General features: G+C 39.1%; 1 pseudogene; it reads right to left on the bottom strand.

The window, feature by feature from the left end:
- Window positions 1–6,715: 6,715 nt before the first annotated feature.
- On the bottom strand, window positions 6,716–14,790 carry LOC114022897 (annotated as a pseudogene).
- Window positions 14,791–18,196: the final 3,406 nt, after the last annotated feature.

Raw genomic sequence — 18,196 nt, 5'->3', positions numbered from 1 at the left:
AAAGAAAGAAAGAAAGAAAGAAAGAAAGAAAGAAAGAAAGAAAGAAAAAGAAAGAAAGAAAGAAAGATACTGGGGATACTGGGGCTTGATATAATCAACAAAATGTCATCCACAAGTAAGAATATCTGAGGATCTCATCATCTATAAGGAATTGTCTTTTGAGTTACATGATGTAAAACTGTATATTATAACTATCTACTTTGATAAATTATTCCTCCATTAGTAAGCTTCTTGAGGACAGAAAGTATGTCTTATTCAAACTATATATCATCCCTAGCATCTAGCCCAGAGCTCTGAACATTGTAAGTGCCTAATAAATGTTAATTATTTTTATTCCATCCCTAACTTTTTAGATTGCTGTGAAGAAGGATGCCTAGGCAAGTCACTTAACCCCATTGACTAACCAAAAAAAAAAAAACAAAACCAGACTAGGCCAAATAGTAAAAGAGGTACAAATATCCAGTGAGGAGAAGAATGCCTTGAAAAGAAGAATTGGCCTAATTGGAAAAGATGTACAAAAATTCACTGAAGAAAAGAACTCATTAAAAAATAGAATTAGCCAAATGGAAAAGGAATTACAAAACCTCACTGAAGAAAATAATTCCTTAAAAATTAAAATTGAGCAAGTGGAAGCTAATGACTCTACGAGACATCAAAAAACAATAAAACAAAAACAAAACAATAAAAAAGAAGACAACATGAAATATCTTGTTAGAAAAACAACTGACCTGGAAAATAAATACAGGAGAGGTAATTTAAGTGGACTTCCAGAATGCCATTATCAAAAAAAGAGCCTAGACATCATCTTTTAAGAAATTATCAAGGAAAACTGCCCTGATATTCAAGAACCAGAGGGTAACATAGAAATGGAAATAAACCACTGATCACCTCCTGAAAGAGATCCCAAAATGAAAACTTCCAGGAATATTATAACCAAATTTCAGAACTCCCAGATCAAGGAGAAAATATTGCAAGCAGCCAGAAAGAAACAATTCAAATATTGTGGAGCCACAGTCAAGATAACACAAGATTTAGCAGCTTCTACATTAAACTATCAGAGGGCTTGGAATATGATGTTCTAGAGGACAAAGGAGCTAGAATCACCCATCCAGCAAAACTGATAATACTTCAGTATTATACTTCAGTGGAAAAAAATAGATATTCAATGAAATAGAGGACTTTCAAGCATTCCTGATGAAAAGACCAGAGCTGAATAGAAAATTTGACTTCCAAATACAAGACTCAAGAGAAGCATAAAAATGTAAACAAGAAATGGAAATCATAAGGGACTTAATGAAGATAAACTGTTTACATTCCTACATGGGAAGATGATACTTGTAATTCATAAGAACTTTCTCATTATTAGGGCAGTTAGAAGGAGTATATCAGAGTGCACAGGTGTAAGTTGAATACAATGGGATGATATCTAATAAAAGAAAATTAAGAGGTGAGAAAGAGGAATGCACTGGAAGAAAAGGAAAAGGAAAGGTAGATGAGGTAAATTATCTCACATAAAAGACAAGAAAGAAATTTTACATCAGAGGGGGAGCTAGAAGAGGTGATGGGGAACACTAAAACTTTACTCTCATCAGAATTGGCTCAAAAAGGGAATAACATATACACTCAATTGGGTGTGGAAATCTATCTTACCCTACAGGAAAGTAGGAGTGAAAGGGGATAAGAGAAGTGGGGGGGGGGGGTGCTCATAGAAGGGAGGGTGGAATGGAGGAGGAGGTAGTCAGAAGAAAAACACTTTTGAGGAGGGACAGGGTGAGAGGAGAGAAAGAATATAATAAATGTGGGGAAATAGGGTGGAGGAAAATTTTCATAACTGAAAATATTTTTGAAGCAAGTTTCTCTGATAAAGGCCTTATATCTCAAACATATAGAGAAAGGAGTCAAATTTATAAAAACAAGAGCCATTCTCCAATTGACAAATGATCAAAAAAATATGAACAGTCAGTTTTCAGATGAAGTAATCAAAGCTACATATAGCCATATACTATTGATTGGAGACATGCAAATTAAAATAATTCTGAGGCACTGCCTCATGCTTATTGGATTGGCTAATAGGAGAGAAAAAGAAAATGATAAATGTTGGAGGGGATGTCTGAAAATTGAGACATTGATACACTATTGGTGGAGTTGTGAACTGACTCAACTATTATGTAGAGCAATTTGGAACTATACCCAAATATTTATAGTAGCTCTTTTCTGGTAGCAAAGAATTGGAAATTGAGGGGATACCCATCAACTGGGGAATGGATGAACAATTTGTGGTATATTGTTGTGATATAATACTATTGTGCTATAAGAAATGATGAGCTAGATGCTCTCAGAAAAAACCTGGAGGCTCTGATTTTTACAATCCAGCCAATAGCTCACAGATGCTCAGATCCCTTAAGAGTCTGGTTATATGGCAGATCTTTAATAAAACTTGTTTTTGACTGAAAAAAAAGAAAGAAAGAAAAAACCTGGAAAGATTTACATGAACTGATATGAAGTGAAATCAGTAGAACCAAGAGAACATGGTACACTATATCAACAATGTTGTGGGATGATCAACTGTGAATGACTTGGTTATTCTCAGCAATACAATGATACAAGACAACTCTGAAAGATTTATGCTGAAAAATGCTGTCCATCCCAAGAGAGAGAACTGATGGAATCTGAGTACATATCAAAGCATACTTTTTTTTAACTTTATTTTTCTTGGGTTTTTATTTTGGTCTATGTTTTACAACATGACTAATATGGAAATATGTTTTGCTTGACTTTACATATATAACATATCAAACTGCTTGCCTTCTCAATGTGGAGAGTGGGTAAGGAAGGGGACAATTTGGAACCCAGTTTTTAAAATGAAGGTTGAAAATTGTTTTTACAAGTAATTGGGGAAAAATAAAATACTAACTTTTAAAAATTGATCATTAAATAATTAAAATGAATCTACACACACACACATACACACACACAAGACAGTTTTGCCTTTGAAGAATACAGGCAGGCATGGAGAGACATGAACAGATGCAAAGTAAAGTGGGCAAAAACAGGAAAACAAGAACCATGGTATAAGCTAAATATCATACACCATAGTTCATGGTTTCCTGGTTCTGCTCCCTTCAGAATCAGTATGCATACTATTTAGTATACACACTGACAACAACAACATAAATGAAAAGCACATCAACAACAACAATAATATAGAAACTAAACACTATATAGTTATAGCAACCAACTTGGCCCCAAAGAAAAAAATATAAGAATGTACCTCTCTTTCTCTTTTTTTGCAGAGATAGTAGACTATGGTATAGAATACTATGTCAGCTTTTGGATTCATCTATGTGTTATTTATTTTTGTTTTTGCTTTTTTTTTTTTAACTGAGCTTCTCTCTCTCTCTCTCTCTCTCTTATTCTTTATTATAAATGATGGCTCTCCAGGTTGAGGAGGTAGGGAAATCGAGGGATAAACTGGGAAATGAAAGTGATATAAAAACAAAATATATCATTTTTTAAATTGATCTTTTGTTTTCACATCACACACATTTCTTTTTTGTTGTTGTTGTTGTTGTTTTTTGTGAGGTAAGTGGGGTGACTTGCCCAGGTTCACACAGCTAGTACGTGTCAAATGCCTAGTGTGAGGTCAGATTTGAACTCAGGTCCTCCTGACTCCAGGTCCGGTGATTTATCCACTGTGCCACCTCGCTGCCCCAAAATATATCTTTTTTTTTTTTTAAAGAAAGTATTGTTTTGGGAAAGGGAATGTTGACATCCTATTATTTTTTAAAAATTATCTCTAGCTTTCATTGTGTATAAACATTTTCTAAACTATTTCTAAGTTACTAATTTCCTGAAAAAAATGTTTTTGAAATATATTTTGCTCTATCTTTGCCCCAAGTGCAGCAGGAAATACATGGTCCTTGAATGCTAAGAGGAAAGCATCCCTGTCTTGAAGTCATTAACTCCAGTGCTTCTCCATGTGCTTGTGTGAGATACAATATATAATAGCCAAATGCTTGTTTAGGGACTGTAATTACGCTCCCGGGGCAATACTTGGAAATGCATTCCCATGCTTACTCAGAATCGCTACACCCACACAAGTTGGAGTGGAATTATCTGGTCCCTTGAAGGAAGCTGCCCCCAAGTGGTGTATGAAACCTCAATGTTTGTCTTATAAGCAGAGCAATAATGTTTGTTCTCTAAACATTCTCATTCTCTCTCTCTCTCTCCTTCTGTCTTTTTCCCCCTCTTTCTGCCTCTGTCTTGTTCTCTGCTTCTCTGTCTCTGTCTCCCTCTCCTCCCCTCCCACCCTACACAAGTATCAGTTTAGTAAGGAGGCAATGTGATATAGTAGATTAGAGCACCACCTTTAGAATCAGGAAGACCTGAGTTCAAGTCCCATCTCTGACATAATAGTGGCATATAAGCCAAGGACAAGAGAAAGGAAAATCTATTTTTAAAAATAGGTTAATGAGACTCACTTTCCCAAAATAATGTTTTCTTTAAAAAATAGTAAAAGCTTTTGTTTTTACCTGACTTTCATTTCCCAATATGTCCCTTTCCCCTCTCTCTACCCAGAGAAGCATCCTGTATAAATAAAAATAATGAAAATTAAAGAGGAAGAAAAAAGAAGTTTAGCAAAATTGCTCAATGTATCAATCTAGTTCATCAGTATATGCAATATCTCACACCCTTAGTCCCCATCGTCCACAGAGAAAGGAAGGAGGTGTGTTCTCATATCTCCTCTTTGTGGTCAAGTTTAGTCATCATAATTAAGCAGAATTTAGTTCCAGAGTATCTTTGGACTTCAGTTTGGTTTCATTGGCATGGATAGCTCTTCTAGTGAGGAAATGCAGTATCAGCAGCTATTCTGTCAAAAGTTGCCCAAGACACTATGAGATTGTGACTTGCTTAAGTGACACATAGGTGGTATGTGTGAGGTGAGACTTGATCCCAGGTATTCCTGCACAATCAGCTCCCAATCCACTACACCACACATATGCACAAAATAAATAAACAGATAAACAATAAATAAATGAAAAAATAAGCACACATGTTTGCTTGTTTGACACTGTGTCATAGTGACATAAGACACTGCCTATATGTATATAAATATATACAGTGTCATATGTGTGTATATATATATATATACACACACACATAATGTCATTACATATTTAGTGTCATATTATATGTGTGTGTATACACACACACACACATATAAGCACATGGTGTCGAGGCTGGGCACTGTGTGTCTGTGTGTGTGATTTCACAATATACACACTTTGTAATTCTAAGAAACTCATTCAGTATACACTGGTAACACTCAATAAAGTTTGAGTTATTATTATTCTTAATTCACTGCTTAATGAATGTGATATTGAAATATCCAAAGCCGGCTGAAGGTTTGTGCAGGAATGAGAAAATTTAACTCTACCTAGCCTTCTAATGGTTCCTTGCAATGGACAGGTGCAGTGCTGGGCATGAGGAGGCTATAACACATTACAGATCAGGAATTACTCAGGAGAATCAACATAAATGAGGGGTCACTATGGCCCGCCTCCATTTCCCACTGGAACTCAGTCTCGTGGCCCTGGAGTCCTGGGCTCTGATGATGAGCTTTTACATCATGTTTCCCAGAACCAGACCACCATGTCATTTCTTCCTCTCTTCTCCTCTCCTCTTCTCTCCTCTCCTCACCTCTCCTTTTCCTTTCCTTTCATTTCCTCTCCTTCCTGGCCTGCCTTCCTTCCTTCCTTCCTTCCTTTCTTTTTCTTTCTTTCTTTCTTCCTTCCTTTCTTTCTTCCTTCCTTCCTTCCTTCCTGTACATGTGCAATGTATAACATCTGTGGACCTCTCACTTCCCCAAAATGGTGGGTTGTGGGTGTTTTCTCATACCTCTTCATTTGACTTATGCTTGATATTTATACTTTTGTTATATATGCTTTTGATTTTTGTGTGGTTGTTCTTTCCATTTACATTGTTGCATTCATTGTGTATATTGTTTTCTTAACTTTGCTTTACTTCACTTACTTCATGTCGATCTTTCCATACTTCTCTTTTTCATCACATATATCATTTCTTACAGCACAGTAATATTTCATTACATTAAAGTACCACAATTTGTTTAGCCATTTTCTAGCTGATTGGCATCTACTTCATTCCCAATTCTTTACTATCACAAAACAGTGCTGCTATAAATATTTTGGTGTACGTGGAGACTTTCTTCTTTTCAATAGCTTCTTTGTGGTATAAGCCCAGCAATGGAGTTTTTGGTATAGATATTTTGGTCACTTTATTTGCATAATTCCAAGTTGCTTTCGAAAATGTTTAGTTAAGTAGCACAGTAGCTAGAATATTGTGCCAGGAGTTCAAATGTGGCTTTAGACATTTATTAGCTATGAGACTCTGGGCAAGTCACTTAACCTCTGTTTGCCTCAGTTTCCTCATCTGTAAAATGGAGATAATGATGACATCTACCTCCCAGGGTTGTTGTGATGATCAAATGGCATAATAATTGTGAATTGTTTTGGCGTAGTGCCTGGCACATAGTGGGCACTATATAAATGTTATCTATTTTTGTTATTGTTATTATTTGACCCTGAGCAAGGGACCTTTTTTTTTTTTTTTTGGTTTTAAATGCTTTACATTTCCTGCTGTTATGACAAGTACCTTAGAGAGCTGAGGTTACCTCTAGTGGTGCAACCAAAATCAGCTATTCAGTAGCCAGAAAGCTATAGTAATGGAACACATGTTCAAGTTGGAGACATCAGTTAAGTTTGATTATCTGCCATCTTAGGGAAGCAGCATCTACCATGGTCACATCATCTAGTGTTCCTTTGGTTGTCATGTCCAAAGGTGAAAGACCATATATGGAATCGTGTCTGGCCAATTGTTCATCTTGTCATGCAGCATTTTCACTCATGGACCTCTCCCTTTTCAGCCTGCTAGCTGTACAGACTTAATCTTCATTTTGATGGGTTGGAAAGATGGGCCTTTCTAAGTCCAGAAAATCAAGTGTTCTCTCACTTAGTGTCAGAACATGAGGAGGTGTTTTTAATGCCATGGGTTTGAAAGATGTTGATTGGATAAGGTCAAGGTCTGTTGGTCTTGAAAATCAAATGTCTTCATTATTACCTTCTATAACAATCCTCTATGGAACCTGCATTGTGACACTAGCATTTGGTACCTCTTCTTGGAACCCTGGCTCCAAATCAGGAGGTGGTGAAGAAACTTTTATTTTTTCTGGAACCTTCACCTGCCAGCTGATATCTTCAGTATATTCCATCTCATACTGAATATGATTTATTTCGGCTGTGTCAGCTTGTGGGAGAAGGAAATGGGCCTGCTCCCCTAGTAGCTCAGGCTGAGCACTCTCAAAGGTTGTTGGCTGGGTGCATGAAGATGCTTTTAACCTCTCCAAGCCTCAGTTTCCACATCTATAAAATGGAGGTAATAAAAGCATCTACCTCACAGCATAGATGTAAGGATCAAATGACAACATATATAACTTATTGTGCAAAACTGAAGAGCTATATAAAGGTCAGTTATTATAAATGATCAACAGCTAGTAAGTGCTTGAGGTAGATTCAAACTAGGTCATCCAGTGGACTGTCTACTATACATACACACTCTCTCTGACCTTCTCAATAGAACTCATTTGCTCTCCACCCCACCCCAAATAAAGGACAATGCCCCTGCCTGTCTCACACAACTAGTATACCCTCAAATCAACTGGAGTATTAGGAAAATTAGAATCATGAAGAATCAATGCTGAAAATCAGTGCCTACTTTAAATTTTCAATTTTAGTGATTTTATTGAATAACTCCTTGCTCTCTAGGCATAACAAAAGCTACTTTGCACTTAAGACTTTCTTTTCTTGGAAGAAAGCTCCCTCTCCTTTTTTTCTTTTATTTGTATACTTCAGGGAATTGAAAAAGCATTTCTTTAAGGACAAGACAAGGAGCCAGGAGACCTGACTGCTGTTTCTAGTCCTGCCATCAGTGTGCCCCCATTTTACAGATGAAGAACTGAGGCAAAAAATAAGGGTTAAGTGACTTGCCCACGGTCATACAGCTCTTAAGTGTCTGAGGCCAGATTTTTAACTCAAATCTTCCTGACTCTAGACCCAGTGCTCTACCCACTGCACCACCTAACTGCTCCAATGCCCTGCTTATTTGAAAACCTATGACTTTGTCATAGGGTAGACCATCCACAGAAGCAAATTGCAGCCCCTCCCTATGTTTGTAAGCAATCTCTGTCAGTTGCTGCAATTAGAAAACATTCATTCCTTTACGGCCAACGTTCTGGTAATAAGCCTCTACGAACTGAGCTAAGCTGATCCTCAGAATCCATCATCTGAGGCTGTCATCACTAGGCCTACACTCTAAGCCTTTCCAACTTGGCAGGAGCTGGCAGAGTTTGAGCTCTTTGTAGCCTTTGAGGCTGCAGGGTCACTTCCGTAACACCACGAAGCACGGGAAGAGGGCTCTGATGTTCAGTAGTCACATCACTGATAATTTTGCTGGCTTGCAGACAGCTTGCTGACAAGTTCAACTTGAACAGCTGAGATACAAAGTTTCTTGATTCACACTATGGGCTTTTCTGAACTTATAAAAATATTTCACTTTCATCAGCTTGCTTTGTGAATGAACACCCTCAGCTAGAGAAATTGAACAAATTTTTATATTTCTTTGACCCTCAATTTTAAGGTGTACTTTGTGAAACTTTCCTCATAACACTAAATGTAAAATCCTCCCTCTACCTGCCATATTTTTAAAAGGAGACATAAGGTAATTTTTTATTTGCCTGCCTTATCCTTTTGATTTCACACTCCCTGAAGGATGGAAGAATTAGGTCATGTGCCAACTACATAAGAAATAAACTCCTTAGAAATAAATGCCACACATAAAAAGGGGGAAAGTACCCACATATACAGAAATATTTGTAGCGGCTCTCTTTGTGGTGGCAAAGAATTGGCAATTGAGGAGATGCCCATCAGTTGGGGAATGACTGAACAAGCTGTGATATATGAATGTAATGGAATACTAACTATTATTCTATAAGAAATGATGGGCAGGCGGATTTCAGAAAAACCTGGAAAGATTTACATGAACTGATGCTAAGTGAAGTGAGCAGAATCAGGAGAACACTGTACACAGTAACAGCAACACTGTGTGATGACCAACTTTGATAGACTTAGTGCTTCTTGACAATATAATGATCCAAGAAAGTTCCAAAAGACTCATGATGGAAAATGCTATCCACACCCAAAGAAAGAACTATGGAGTCTGAATGCAGATCAAAGCATACTATTTTTACTTTTGTTTGTTTTTTTCTTTTTCATGGTTTTTCCCTTTTTCTTCTTTCACAACATGACTTATGAGGAAATATGTTTAACATGAATGCACACGTATAACCTAAAAAAAAAAAAAGGAAAGAAAAGAAAGAAAGAAATGCTACAAACCCGTCTTGTGGAAATATTACCAAGAACTGATTTGTGATTGTGTTCCTTCTATCTTGAGATACACCTTCTCCACAAGGACATATTAAATCTTGACTCCCATCTTTTGATTCCAACTACTTCTCTCATATTTCATGAATTTGGGTGGGCCTCTGCCCAAGGCTTGTCTGTTATTCTATACCCTTCATCAGCATAAGCATATTGGCATCAGTCTTCTCTAAGGAGCTCTTTCCCCTAGAATTGATATGTTTCCAAAAGAACAAAGCTCAGCCTGGTTAGGTAGTGAGTGACCTAGTTTCCATCTCCAAAGATGTCAACAGCTTACCAATTTCCTCTTGCTTTGTTCCCACCCATAGAGCTGAACTCCAAAGGATCCCTCTCTACTCATTATCAAGGGTGAACTCCCAAAGAATTTCTTTTTAACAGTAACAGCCTCAGAGCATATTGTCCAAGGAACAACTTTTCAAGGAAAGAATACCTTTTGTTATCTTGTTCAATTCTTTAGAATAAAAACTACTTCATAAGTGTTGTCTCCTGTTTCAGTAGCTAAAACCTGGAGATATATGGGTGAAGAAGTTGTCTATAGGCAAGAGAGAAAAGTATAGGAAATAGTAATATCCATGTAGAAAAACAGGTCTAATGCCAGCCAATTATAAATGTCCTAGATTAGATTTATCACAGCCTCCTTTTATGTAAAATGTGAACATATGTACACACACTATGTGAGTATGTGTGTATATACATGCACATACACTGTGTATATATACATATATACACATAGTGTGAATGTGTGTATTGCATGTGTGCATATGTGTGTATGTGCATGTGTGTATATGTGTATATTTGTGTGTGTATGTGTAGTTCCTAAAGTCTTAATGCAATGTAAAGCTTTCATAGCTGAAAACTACACTAAGAATTTTGGCACACCCTACATCATTAATGTAATGACTAAACCAAATTTACCTGCTTAAGTACTGAAAAGTAGTAATGGGGTAGGCCTATAGTTCATGTCAACCTCCTAAGGTCTTTGTCTTTCTGAAAGAGACCTCCCAGAAATTCCACATCTGTGTTTTTATGACCCCATATCCATGTCAGATGTGTAAGAAGGATGGAAAAGTGATCTTGGAAATGACCCACCCTCAAGAAAGGAGTGGAGATGGGAAGGTGCTGTGCTACCTGCATCCCTAGAGGGACAGGGAGGAAATCACAGTGGGTGCTTCCTGGTACCCTATTAGTGGAAGGGCAGACACACATCCTATCTTGAGGCTGCCTAAGAGAAGTAGCAGGAGACAAATGCAGCTTTACATTTCTTGTGCTACCATCTTGTTGTTGTTATTGTTGTTGTTGTTGTTTTGTAGGTAGGAGGAGAGACTCTCAGTCAGAATCCCACTTACTGATGTAGATAAGCAACTTATGGTCTTAGAGAGTGGCTAAGAGGGCAAAGAGGTTAATGATCTGCTCAGGGTCACTCAGCCATTATATATCACAGACAGGCCATGAATCCAAGTTTTTCTGACTCTAACTCTGACAGTCTGACCAGGCCAGACTGTCTCTGCACCATTCTCAAGGACAGCCAAATGATGACCTTGAACACTCCTAGTTTTAAGTTCCTCCACCAAGGACTAGAGGCAATGGAGATTGGGAAAGGAGCAGAAAGAAGAAAAGAGCAGTATAAAGGAGAATCGTTTAACCTTCCTCTCCCCTCCTTTTTTGTGATCCCATGTGTGATTGAGAGAGAGCATGATACAGTTCAGGGAAATGATGGCCTTGGCATCAAGAAGAGCTGTATTCAGATCCTGCCTTTGAGTAATAGGCAATATGATGGCCAGTTCTAATAACGATAGTGCACATTTACATAGCACTTTAGGGTTTGCAAAGTACTTTACATTTATCATTTCTTTTCATCCTCACAACACCGTGAGGTTGGTTAGTACCTACGTCATCCTCATTATTATCCCCATTTTATAGATGAGGAAACTGAAGCCAAGGGAGGTTAAGGTACTTACCCGGGGTTTCACAGCTAGTAAATGTATGAGATGGGACTCAAACCCAGGGCTTCCAAATGCCCTATCCAATGCCCTATTCACATAGAACCACCTAGCTCACTCCTAAATTGTCCCCTCACTCTAATGTCAGTAAGTAAAGAGATATACCTGAACTGATTTTAAGGTCCCTTAGAAATACAACATAGGCCAGCTCTGAAATATTTTACTGGATTCTACCATGCCCAGACACTCATCCACACTTCTTTGTCTTCTCATTTAAGACCTGAAAATGTTCATTCTTATTCTCCTCATTGGAGGTGGGAAGAGGGTAGAGTGGAATGCATATTGCTTAACAGCTGGTCCAACAACTAGAGAATATCATTTACATTTATACCAGTGGCTCTGCTCTGAGGTTAACCCTGCCCAATGGCTACTTCCCTCAGAGAAAATTACCTCATGGGTAGCTCCAGATGAATTTCACCTGAAATTCAGAAAAGCCCAGAGAATTGGTAACATTTGGAAACAGACATCACTGGGGGAGGTGGGGAGGGAGAGGCCATTGCCACCATTGGCTTGGCTCTCAGGACCACAGAGGGAAGATCTGAAGCAGAAGCTAGTGGCAAGAACCTGGAGCTGGGAGGGGGTGAGGAGGAGACTCTATTAACACCATTGTCATTTAGTGTCACCCAGAGAGGACCACCCAAGCACATTACACTCAACACTTCAGGAGGAAATTGTGGCCTCCAACCTTCTGCTGTCTGGATTCAGGGTGATTCCTATGCATATGAATGAATTTTTACTAATCACAGTGTAGGGGAAATGATCTGTATATGATTATATACTGTAATAGCCAGTTAACACTGCAGGAATGGTTAAGGTTTAGCTCTCTATGAGAGGAAAGGAGAGAAGAGACTGTGGGGCAGCAATGTGTATGGGTGGAGTAAGGAACATCTGGCTGGGTATTATTTTCCAGGTGTAGAGAGAATCTTCAGAAATAGAAATCTCAACTCTACATGGTCAGTCTAACTGAACCTTTGAACATATTAAGGACTCATGTAAGTAGCAAGGTATTGAATAACCTACAAATCACAGGATCTCAAAATTAAAGCTGAAAGTTGACTTTAAAAGCCATTGAATCCACTCCTGGCTCCCATTTTGGTCATAAGGAAACTGAGGCTAAAAGAGGTTTAATAACTTGTCTAGTATCATACACTAGGAAGGGTCCAAGGTGGGATCTGAACCCAAGACCTCCCAACATACGTACTTAAATACATACATATGTAAGTACATTTAAGTCTCACAAGAAACTTGGGAAGAAATTCTATTATTATCCACTTTACAGATAATGAAACTGGGGCTCAAAAAGGTTAAGAGGCTTGTGTGGAGCCAATAAAATGTCAGAGGCAGAACTAGAACCTAGATCTTTCTGATTCCAAGTTCAAAATTCTACACATACCACCGTGCTGTCTCATAAAGTGTCTAAAAAAAACCTGGTCATTTTTCCCTTCATTCCTCCAATCTTCTCTTTAAAAGATTTCTTTCATAAAATAATCATAGCATACTGTGCTAAGTGCTTTATAAATATTATCTCATTTCATGTTCACAACTACCCTGAGAGCTAGGTGCTATTATTATCCATAATTATGATCCATAATTAACCATTTTATGGTTGAGGAAACTCAGAGATAGACAGAGGTTAAGTGACTTGCCCAGGGTCACACAGCTAGTAAGTATCTGAGGCAGGATTTGAGCTCAGGTCTTCCTGACTCCAAGCCCAGCACTCTGTCCACCTCACCACCTACCTTTAGCCTGATACAGCATCAGGTAAGGTGTCAAAGACAAGGAAACCATGTGCTTCTCCCTCTGCCCCCCTTCTCTTTCCTTCATTGAAATTATGCCAGGTTGGTTCCACTTACAGTGATCCCTTCCACATCACAGAACGTAGGGATGTGACACACCCATAATCTGGAAAATTCACACAAAATGTTTTGCCCTCCCTTCATATCAAAGAAGAAGTCTGATTTTTTTTCTTTTTCTTTTATGGGATATTTACAGTACTCATTGTAAAATTTGGGTTATAGGTTATATGTAGGTCAATGTAAGTAAAAATACTTTTTATGTGTCTGTTGGCCTTCATGCGTTGTCTGCAGCTTCCACAAAATTCCCCCCAAAAATCCCATTTAATTTCTTATGCCGACCTGTGGTATATCAAAACGGCAATGGGAAAGGTTGTGGTGTGACAGGGATAACTATACTGAAAGGGATGAGAAATGAAGACCATTTAGTCCTAGTAAGTAATCACACTGTTTTGAAATTAGAGCTTAAGGGGCAGCTAGGTGGCACAGTGGATAGAGCGCCGGCCCTGGAGTCAGCAGGACCTGAGTTCAAATCCAGCCTCAGACCAAACACTTGACACTTACTAGCTGTGTGACCCTGGGTAAGTCACTTAGCCCCAATTGCCTTAAAAAAATGAAATGAGAGCTTAACCAGCCATTATAGAGTTTAAGGAGCTAATAAAAGAGATACCTTTAAGGGGATGAAGTTCAGGACATTTCCCATTGCAGTGGGCTAGGCTGGAACTCTGCCAAGGAGAGCTAGAAGAGATCTTTGAGATCACTTGGTTTTTCCCCTCCTCTTTACAGTGACAAGTAGGTGACTTACCTAAGGTCACATAGCTCTAGTCCTTAGTAGCACAGAAGAAGAGGGACAAGATGCTTGCCCCCTGGTTCAGAGGCTTTTCCTGACTCCCAGTCCAGTACCCTGCCCTTCTCACTTTTGGAAATCCTGGCAGCTATTTTAAGAGTTGTGTTCTAGGACTCCAAGGAAGGAACTTCCAGAATGTACTGAAAGGGGAAGGGGAGGAAGGGAGTAGAGGGTAGAAAAGCACTTGGAAACAGCAAATGCTGCAGAGGAATTGTTAGGAGATTTAGAGACTAAGGGATTAGTGGCAGCAAACACCAAAAAAGGAAGCCACTGAGTTTAATGGGTAAAGCAAACCCTGTAAGTCAGAGTGATTGTGGGTTTACAGGCAGCTGAGCCAGACTTTCTCTGTGACACTGGGCCCCACATTTGATCATTTGCTGTTTCACTGAGCCAGCAAGAATTGGACAAAAGAAAAAAAATAGATCAGGAGGTTTTTATTCAGATTGTTTCCACTCACTGGAATACCCTCCTATCTCTCCTTTACTTATCCAAGTCCTATCCATCCTTCAAGGCCCAGCTAACGTTGCCACCTCCTTCAAGGCATTCCTCCAACCCTCATTGATCCCCCATTCTCTGAATCCCTGTAGCACATAGGGTCTGTGTTGTACATCTTGCCACCACGACCAATTGATCCCCATGGTCCGCCAGAGGCAGCAAGGGGGCACAGTGGATAGAACACTTGGACTGGAATCAGGAAGACCTGGGTTCAAATCTGACTTCAGATACTTACTAGCTGTGTGACCCTGGACAAGTCTCTTAACCCTGTTTGCCTCAGTTTCCTCATCTGTAAAATGAGCTAGGGAAGGAAATATCAGACCACTCTAGTGTCTTTGCCATGAAAACCCCCAAATGGGGTCATGAAGAGTCGGGCATGACTGAAACAACCGAACAACAATAACCTCCTAGGGCTGTCATGAGGATCAAATGAGGTTTTTGTAAAGCTTAGCATAGTACCTGGCACATAGTAGGCACTTAGCAAGTGCTTTTTCCTTCCTACCTGCCACCTTAATACTAACCCTCAAGAATCTCTTACTCTCCTAACCTTCTGATTTTCCCAATCTGCTCATTCTCAACCTTGGGTAATGGCCACCATCTGATTACTTCACTCCTGGAACCAGACTGTTGATCATCTCTTGAGAAAGGCACGACATTACACTGATTTCACCCACTATACATAAATACTGAATAACCCACAAGTCATGAGACCACAGACTTAGAGCTGAAAGGGACTTTAGAAGCCAGTTCACTCCTCCTCCCAACGTGGTGACAAGAAAACTGAGGCACAGAGAAATTAAATGACTTGCCCTGTATGACAGACTAGTCAGTGGACCTGACTTCTTGATTTGATGGTCAATAACCTTTCCCCTATGCCATTCTACCTCTCAGTGGTTATGTAGTCATTTAACATATCCAAGTTCTCTCAGCTAGTAAACAGAAAAGGTGAGTGCTCTGACTTCATATCCAGGACTCTCTCCTTTGCACCATGTTCCATATCAACTGAGTTCTTTTTGCTGCTTAACAGTCTTTCATTTACTTATTGCCTATTTCATTCTCTGCAAACATTGTTCCCAACTTTTCCTTTTCCAAGGCTCTCCGCCACCACACCCCCTCCTCCTAATATTTATGCCGGATGTCCCAGCTTCCTATTTCACTGAGAAAATTGGGAGCATCTAGAGGTCTGAACCCCTTTTTACACTCAAAACTTCCTAGTCATCATCCATTTTCTCCTCCTTTGCTCCTCTATCAAAGGAAGAGGTTTCCCTAACTCTTGCTAAGGCTAATTCCTCTACTCTTAATCTCATCCCTGCTTGACTCACCTGGGACTTTGTTTTACTTTGAGCAACTAAGTAATTTTGACTATTATAAATACACAAATTAAAATAAAGGACATAAGAAGAGAGACCTTCACTTTTTTACTGGCAAATTTCTTGGTGGAAGCGGGGGTGGGGATTGTCTATAGCTGATGTCTGTTATCTCATAACCCATTCTCTCCTCAGTCCTTTGCAACCTGATGTCATTCCATTTCATTCTTATGAAACTGCCCTCCTATTAGCCAGTAAGATCCATGTGGGCAAGAGCAAGAATCATAGCATTTGAGTGTTGCAAGGGACATTAGAGATAAATTGGACCAATGTTCTCATTTTACAGATAAGGAAACTGAAAGCTAGAGGGTGAAGAGGCTTGGGATCATTAGTGGACTGGTCTTATCTAAATCCAAATGTCCCCCTTGTTTTTGCTCAGAACTCTGCTGTGCTTGACTGATGTTCATAGAATGGAGAAGTTTTTTGTTGAGTTGAATATAGAACGATATTCCAATTCTGGAATATCTGTTAAACTAATAGAAAATATTCTATATAATATAAACTAATTGAAAATATTTTTTGTTTAATGACAGTACCATCATAATATGTGTATAGTTCTGAATTATTCCGAAGAGCATCTGAAAAAAAAGAATAAAGGGTTTTGTTTTTCTTTTTTTTTCTGCAATGGTGAAGGGGAGGAAGGAAGGGAAAAAAATAAATGCTTGAAAACAACAAAATTTAATACAAGTGAAAAATTGGAATAGAAAGAGAGCTAGGGATTTGGTTTGCTGGAGAGAAAGAACACACTGGGGAAAGCTGTCACTTTTAGATGGTGTCTTCCTGAAGAATTCTATGTTCTACCCCAAATGACAAAAGCCATCACCCTGCCCTGTGCATTCATTGCAGAATTTGAAGCTTAGGAGTAAATATGTTATATAACAAGAGAGTAGAATGTGGAGAGTGCAGAATGACGTAAGAGAAAGGCCAATGGACATCAAATCAGGAGGATCCCGGTTTAGATCCCACCTTAGACACTGACTAGTGTATGATAACGAGCAAGTCGTTTAGCCTCTCCATGCTTCAATTTCCTCATCACCAAAATGGGGAAGGGAGAGAGAAATGAACTGGATGACTTGTAAGTTATTTAGTACTAATATGGGGCAGCTAGGTGGGGCAATGTCTAGAGCACTGGGCATGGAATCAGAAAGGCTCATCCTCATGAGTTCAAATGCGGCCTCAGACATTTACTAGCTGTGTGACTCTGGGCAAGTCACTTGACCCTGTATGCCTCAGTTCCTCATCTGTAAAATGAGCTGGAGAAGGAAATGGCAAACCACTCCAGTGTCTTTGCCAAGAAAATCCCAAACGGGGTCACAAAGAGTTGGACATGATGATTCAGCAACAGCAACAACAGTGGTGAGTGAACTCAGTGTAATTTCACGCCTTTCTTCAGGTATGAGCAATGTGGCCTGCGTTTGAAGTCTTCAGCTCCTCAGCAGAAAGTTCTTCATTTTTTTACTAAAGAAAAAGAAGTGGCTCCTGAGCATGAAAGGACAAGCTATTCCCTCCTTCTTGGTCATCACAGGCAACACAAAGGCTAAGAAACTGCTCACATGAGGCAAAGGCCTCATAACAAAGACAGAGGTGACCCTTTGACAGGTCTTTTTTCAAATATATCTTGCCTGTGTTCAAATGGTAATGAAGTTTTTCTCTTCCTTCTTCCCTCATCCGTTCATTCACTTCCCTCCTCCCATTCCATTCTTTCCTGACTTGAACAGAAAAGCAATGTGGTGTGGTAAGGAGTGTGTTAGATTTGGGGTCCAAATCATACCTCTGAGGCTTATGATTTCGGGAAGCCACTTAAACTCTCTGAGCCTTGGTTTCCTAATCTGCAAAATGGGGATAACATCCAAAACATCTGCTTCACAGGAGCATTTCCAAATAGGAAAATGCGTGTAAAGTGTTCCCCTATACAAATATTAGTTATTACTATAAGGGATTTTAAAAAAATGTTTTTATTGATGCCATTTTTAGTGCCTGTCATTTCCTTTTATACCTCCATCTAATAGGATCCTCCATTAGGTGTGTGTGTGTGTGTGTGTGTGTGAGACAGAGAGAGAAAGAGAGAGACAGAGATAGGGACAGAGAGACAGAGAGAAAGACAGAGAGGCAGAGAGACAGAGAGAGGACGAGGAAGAGGAAGAGAGAGAGAAACAAGCCATACAGTGGTCATATGACAACA

The sequence above is a fragment of the Vombatus ursinus genome, unplaced genomic scaffold (assembly GCF_900497805.2).
Source record: "Vombatus ursinus unplaced genomic scaffold, bare-nosed wombat genome assembly UNPS02014814.1, whole genome shotgun sequence".
In the NCBI taxonomy this organism is placed as follows: Eukaryota; Metazoa; Chordata; class Mammalia; order Diprotodontia; family Vombatidae; genus Vombatus; species Vombatus ursinus.
The sequence above is the reverse complement of the archived record's forward strand: the minus strand, read 5'-3'. Positions and strand labels throughout refer to the sequence as shown.